The sequence below is a fragment of the Aethalodelphis obliquidens genome, unplaced genomic scaffold (genome assembly GCF_003676395.1).
Source record: "Aethalodelphis obliquidens isolate GAN/ISIS:26980383/991018 unplaced genomic scaffold, ASM367639v1 scaffold57, whole genome shotgun sequence".
Classification (NCBI taxonomy): domain Eukaryota; kingdom Metazoa; phylum Chordata; class Mammalia; order Artiodactyla; family Delphinidae; genus Aethalodelphis; species Aethalodelphis obliquidens.
The window spans coordinates 5181652-5187322 of record NW_020838001.1 but is presented as its reverse complement, the minus strand read 5'-3'; the positions used below and the strand labels follow the sequence as shown (position 1 = coordinate 5187322).

The 5671-nt window shown below is 49.8% G+C and overlaps 1 long non-coding RNA gene across 1 annotated transcript; it reads left to right on the top strand.

Moving 5' to 3' along the window:
* The first annotated feature begins 538 nt into the window (after nt 1-538).
* Nucleotides 539-4369, top strand: LOC113609442 (uncharacterized). Its single transcript, XR_003428625.1, has 2 exons — nt 539-786; nt 3726-4369. It is a non-coding gene; the product is annotated as an uncharacterized LOC113609442 (long non-coding RNA).
* The last annotated feature ends 1302 nt before the right edge of the window (nt 4370-5671 follow it).

Sequence of the window (5671 nt, the reverse complement as noted above, 5' to 3'; positions counted from 1 at the left end):
TAAGGAAATAATCAGAGAACTGATTTTTAAGGACAAGAATATTTATTTTCATTTGGAAAAGCAAAATTCAATGAAATTAAGAAAAATATAGGGGATTGCTTGAATAAAGGTCAAAGATAATGCAACTGTGTAAAAACATGTTTTCAAAGATTATTTGACGATACAGAGAGAAGTCCTTCATGAAGTAAATTTTAAAATAGGCTTCAGAACCGATCCGAATTTTGTACAAATAAAATTATATTATTAGAAAAAAAAATGAAATGATAACTGCCAAAATGTTAACAGTGGTTAGTTTTGTGTAATGGATTAAATGAAACTTATATTTCTCTTACACTGTTTGTTGTAGCTTTTACAATGAACGTTAATAAAGAAAAAAAATTAAAGGCTACTTAAAGGTGTCTCTGAAGCAACTCGCGCGTCTTCTCCCCTGCGGCTCCTTTAACTCCAGTCAAGATGCGGAAGAGGCGGGGGTGCCAGACACCACTGACGTCAGAAGCAGCCCAAAATGACACAGCGGACGAGCCAATCCCAAGTTTGCATTCTGGGAGCAGCCATTCGATTGGACACAAGTGCGGGCGTCTTCGCCCAATGGCAGAAGAGGGGCAGGAGCCCGGCGGCAGCGTGGGTTTTAAATCCACATGGTGGTGGAAGGGCGGGGCGGCAGCGGCGGCGGCGCCTTTGGGGAGAGAGTCCTCTGCCCTGGAGGGTGTGCGTGGTTGCCATCCTCCACGCCTCCTGCGTCCTGGGCCAGGTGATCAGCTTCACCGCACCTGTTTGTATCAGCAGGTACCGTATAGGGTCTTGTGAGTGTCCAGTGGCATTCGTTCATCGGACAGATGTTTGCTAGCCTCTACTGTGTGCCAAGCAGGGCCTGGTGGGATAAGGTAGAACCCACGAGAGATACCCTGAGAATCCACGCTCCTGTGTAACGACCAGCAAGTGTCTTACCGTTACCTCCACCCTGCTGTGCTCTCTAGCGCTAACTCAGTACCTCTCCCAAGATGTGAGCTTCCCAGGGGAGTAAGTGACGGGGATACCGTGTGCCTTGTGAAGGGTCTGCCCCATAGTTCATGTTCAACATGTACTTGTGGAATAATTATTTCAAAGACCGATTTTTAGCGCAGGGCTTGCCAGGTAGTAGATTTGATAAATGGTAGCTGTTTGTGCAATAAAGAACAATAGCTAGCATTGATTAAACGCCTACCGTGTGCAAGGCGCTCTGGGCACTTGCCACGTATTACCTCATTTAATAGTCACAAGATTCAAGTCTTCCCTAATTTAAGAGTTACAACAAGCAGGCTAAGTACCATTATTATTCCCATTTCACAGATGTGGAAACCGAGGCAGAGAGAGGCCAGGTAACTTTTCCAAGATCCTGTAGCTAGGAGGCAGTGGGGTTAGATTCAAGAGGCCTTGGTCTTAACCACTGCCTTATCCCAATATTTATCCAGTACTTGTTTTTCTTTTCTAAGAAAATTCTCGTAAATCAGCCTGTGCTCCTGGGAGTTCAGAGAAAAGGGAGGAATCAGGTGGGGGTGGCACAGCCAGGTGAGCTGGAGTCCTGCCACCCACCACATTGCCCAGCTCTGCTGGGTAGCAGAGGTCAAAGAGGGGTGAACAGAGAGGCTGCCACTGGGGCGTGCCAGGCCCTGTGCTGGGCTGGGCCAGCGGTACATTGATGGGCATGACAGATCCATCCCTGCCCTCATGGGGCTGGCAGTCTAAACCAGCAACCACTAACTGGTGACCTGTGGGCAGCCTGCGGAAGTGTTTTAGGTTCTGCCTGCCTAATGTTTGCAATTTTTCTAAGCTTTTTAGCATAAGTCGCCACAGTGCCCACCCCTCCCTGTTGTATCACACATGCCTACCTTTACTCAAGGGTCCCTGCCAGCGCCTGAGTGTCTCTGTCCCCTGGTTTAACCATGAAGGAAGCCCCCAGGTGGGGCCAGGCACCTGAAGCCCAGCCTCCTCAGGGGTGGCACTCAGGTGAGGCTCTGGCATTCTTTACCTTGCCTCGTGTCTGCATTTAAAATCCCAGAATCTCCACCTTGAGCCCTGGAGTCCTGCACCTCCCAAAGCTGAAAGCCCCTCCACTGGCCCCTGACGTGACGTGCAGCCTTCACTGGAATATCTGAAAACTCTGGTGGGGGATGCCAACTCTGACTCATTTAAACCTGGGTTCAAATCCCAGCTTCACTGCTAAGCAGCTGAGTGACGCTCGACCATGAAAACTTGCTTCCATTTCCTCCTCTGCAGAATGGGGATAACAATCGTCCCTCCTCTCAGGGTTATTGTGAAGCGTTAGATGATGCAGGGAAGATGCTTGTCACACAGCAGGCACTCATTAAACGGGCTGCTGATCTTTCTTTGGGAGGCACTGTCACCGGCAGGAAGTTCTTCCTTACATCAAGCTGAGGTCCAGTTGCTCTATAACTTCCATAACTTCATGCTCTTGCCACCAAAAATGTGCTTCTGTTTCCATAGAATAGCCCTTCAGAAACTGAGGACCCAGCTACACATCACGGCTTCCCATTCAAGACCGGCTGCATAATTTGTGGAGCCCAGTGCAAGCTAAAAATGTAGGGCTCCTGGTTCAAAAATTAGTAAGAATGTCAAGGTGGTGACAGCAGAGTTCAGAGCCCCTTCTGAGGGCAGAGTCCCATGTGACTGCCCATGTCACACCCCATGGATGGGCCCTGCTCCCATGGGTGGTCTTTGGCCCTGTAATGTCCTCCAGATCCGCATGTTGCTGGAAGAGGTCTGCCTGGACCAGGACGGAATGAGGAGGGTTTCCAGCTGGGCCCAGGGAAAGGCACCGGCTGGCATGGTCTACACCTCCTCGGGAGTCCTGGTTCACAGATCCTACCCTGCCACCTGCCCTACAGCCGCTGGCGCTCTCCGCACTCGACTTTTTGTCTGTCATTGTGAACATATATCTAGAGTAAACTGCACAGATCCAAAGTCTATAGCTGGATGACGTTTCATGTTGTATACACCTATGTAACCACCACCCACCAGTCTAGAAAGTTCCCTCCAGTCCCTTCCCGGTTACTACCCACCACACCCAGTTGCAGGTAGCCATCATTCTACGTTCTTTCACCGCGGATTCGCTTCTCCTGTTCTTGAACGTTATATAAACCGGATCCTACAGTACGTGCTGTTTGTGTCTGACCTTTTCACTCGCTGTTAACTCTGGGAGCCTCATCCTCGTCGCTCTACTCGTGGTTTGCTCCTTTGCGTTGCTCTGTAGCAGTCGTGGCATCGCTCTACCCGTGGTTTGCTCCTTTGCGTTGCTCTGCAGCAGTCGTGGCGTCGCTCTACTCGTGGTTTGCTCCTTTGCGTTGCTCTGTAGCAGTCGTGGCGTCGCTCTACCCGTGGTTTGCTCCTTTGCGTTGCTCTGTAGCAGTCGTGGCACACCACGATTCTCCTGTGGGTCCTCCTGTTCATTCTGGTTGTTTGCAGCTGTTGGCCGTCGCAGGCAGGGCTGCCGCGGGCATTCTGGAACCATCTCGGCGTGCTCACCGTGCGTGTGCACTCGTTATCCTGGGGTCACTGCCAGGGGTGGGGCTTTGGGGCAGAGGTCGGCCTGTGTTTGGCTTTAGCGGATATTTCCAGAGTCTCCAGAGGCGGTGGTACCAGCGTGCCCTGCTGCCAGCAGTCACGTGAGCCTTGCTGGTGTTCCGCAGCCTCGCCGACACTCACCATCGCCACTGTTTTCACTGCAGCTATGCTGGTGATGTCACTCTTGACCCTTGGAACTGACCTAAGGAAGCCGAGTGCCGCGACTCACACTTGCTGTTCCTTCCTGACCGCTGGCGAACCCTGGACTTTCACACACCAGCCCTGGAGCTCCCCCTCCCCCTTGGGGTCACTTGCAAATTTCACAAGCATGGACTTCATCTAAGTGAGTGATGAAACTCTGAACAGGACAGACCGCAGAGCAGGGAGAGCCCCAGCTTCCTCCTGGACACTTCTCTCCCCAGCTGGGTCTCGAGTCTTTGATCTCTCCCGACGTGATCATCGTGCACTTCGTTTCCACACCTTGAGCAGGAAGGTATCCGATCTTTTTAAAGTCACACAATCTATTTAAGAACATCTTTGGAAGAGAGAAGAGGGGGCAGAACAGATGTTAAATGTACACAGTGATTGTAGGTTGCAGCCAAATGAATGAATGATTAAAATATGCAAAAGGATGCATCTCAGAAACACAACAATAATAATAACGCCCAGTCCTTATAGCACATTCACAATGGGAGGCCCTGTGCTGGGGGCCTGGAGCATCTCAATGTGAACTTCCCAGGGAGGTTGATTTTATTTTTTTTAATTTTTATATTTTAAATTAAAAAAATTTTTATTGGAGTATAGTTGATTTACAATGTTGTGTTAGTTTCTGCTGTACAGCAAAGTGAATCAGTTATACGTATACATATATCAACTCTATTTTTAGACTCTTTCCCCATATAGGCCATTACAGAGTACTGAGTAGAGTTTCCTGTGCTATATAGTAGTTCCTTATTAGTTATCTATTTTATATATAGTAGTGTGTACATGTCAGTCCCCATTCCGGGCAGGTTGGTTTTATCACCCCATTTTACGGATAGGAAAACTGAGGCTTGGAAGTTGTAGCTTGCCTGTGGTTCCACAGCTGGTGAAGGATGGATTTGAACCCGAGTCCATCTGTCCCCAGAGCCTCAGCTGTGGACACTCCTCCCATACTGCTCCAGAGAAGACCTTCCTAAACGCTGGCTGGGTTCTGATAGACCCCAGTCAACAGCAGGCATTGGGAACTGGCCACCCACTGGATGTGTCTTGCTTGATCTACAGAGCACTTTAAATTTTTTAAATTAGTTGCTTACTTAATGAGGAAATTTCACCTTCACAAATCTGAATTTCTGGCTGTTCCTGATAAACCAAACGATCAGACCACACGGGGTGAGAGCTGAGCAGGTGCTGTGTCCTGGGGGTGAGGACCTCAGGCCTAGCTTGCCTCATTTTCCCCACTCCCCGCTTGTGCAGCCTGGCCTGAGAGCATCACCACAGCCTGCCTGTCGGGTCTACTGATGGAAAATGGAAGTGACCTTTATTCCGAGGGGACCTTTGCCAGACCCTGCGCATCACTTCCTTTTCTGGGCCTTTGAGGCAGGGCCTCTCACAGATCTGTTCCAGAATGTGACTGGGGGGGATTCCAGGACGGTCATTTGATTAGGAGAGCCAGCCATGCACCTTGTTGAAAATCATGTCACTTGACCATCCACTCTTTGCAGACGTGATGAAATTAAGGATCTTGAGATGGGGCCGTTAGCCGGGGTTATTCAGGTGGGCCCAAGGCAATCACAGGTATCACAAGAGGCAGAGGGAGAGTTGATACACACAGAGAAGGTATGTGACCTCAGAGGCAGAGATCGGAGTGATTCGGACACAAGCCATGGCACAGAGACAGCCACCAGACGCTGGAAGAGGCAGGAATGCATTCGCCGGGAGGCTCTGGAGGGAGCGTGGCCCTGAGACACTTTGATTTCGGCCCCGTGATACTGATTGCAGACTTCTGGCCTCCAGAACTGTGAGAGTAAGAATTTCTGTTGTTTGAAGCTACCAAGTTTGTGATAATTGGTTTGGGCAGCCCCAGGAACTGAATGTGGAAGGTCTGGAATGCTGTTTTTCCAATGTCTGG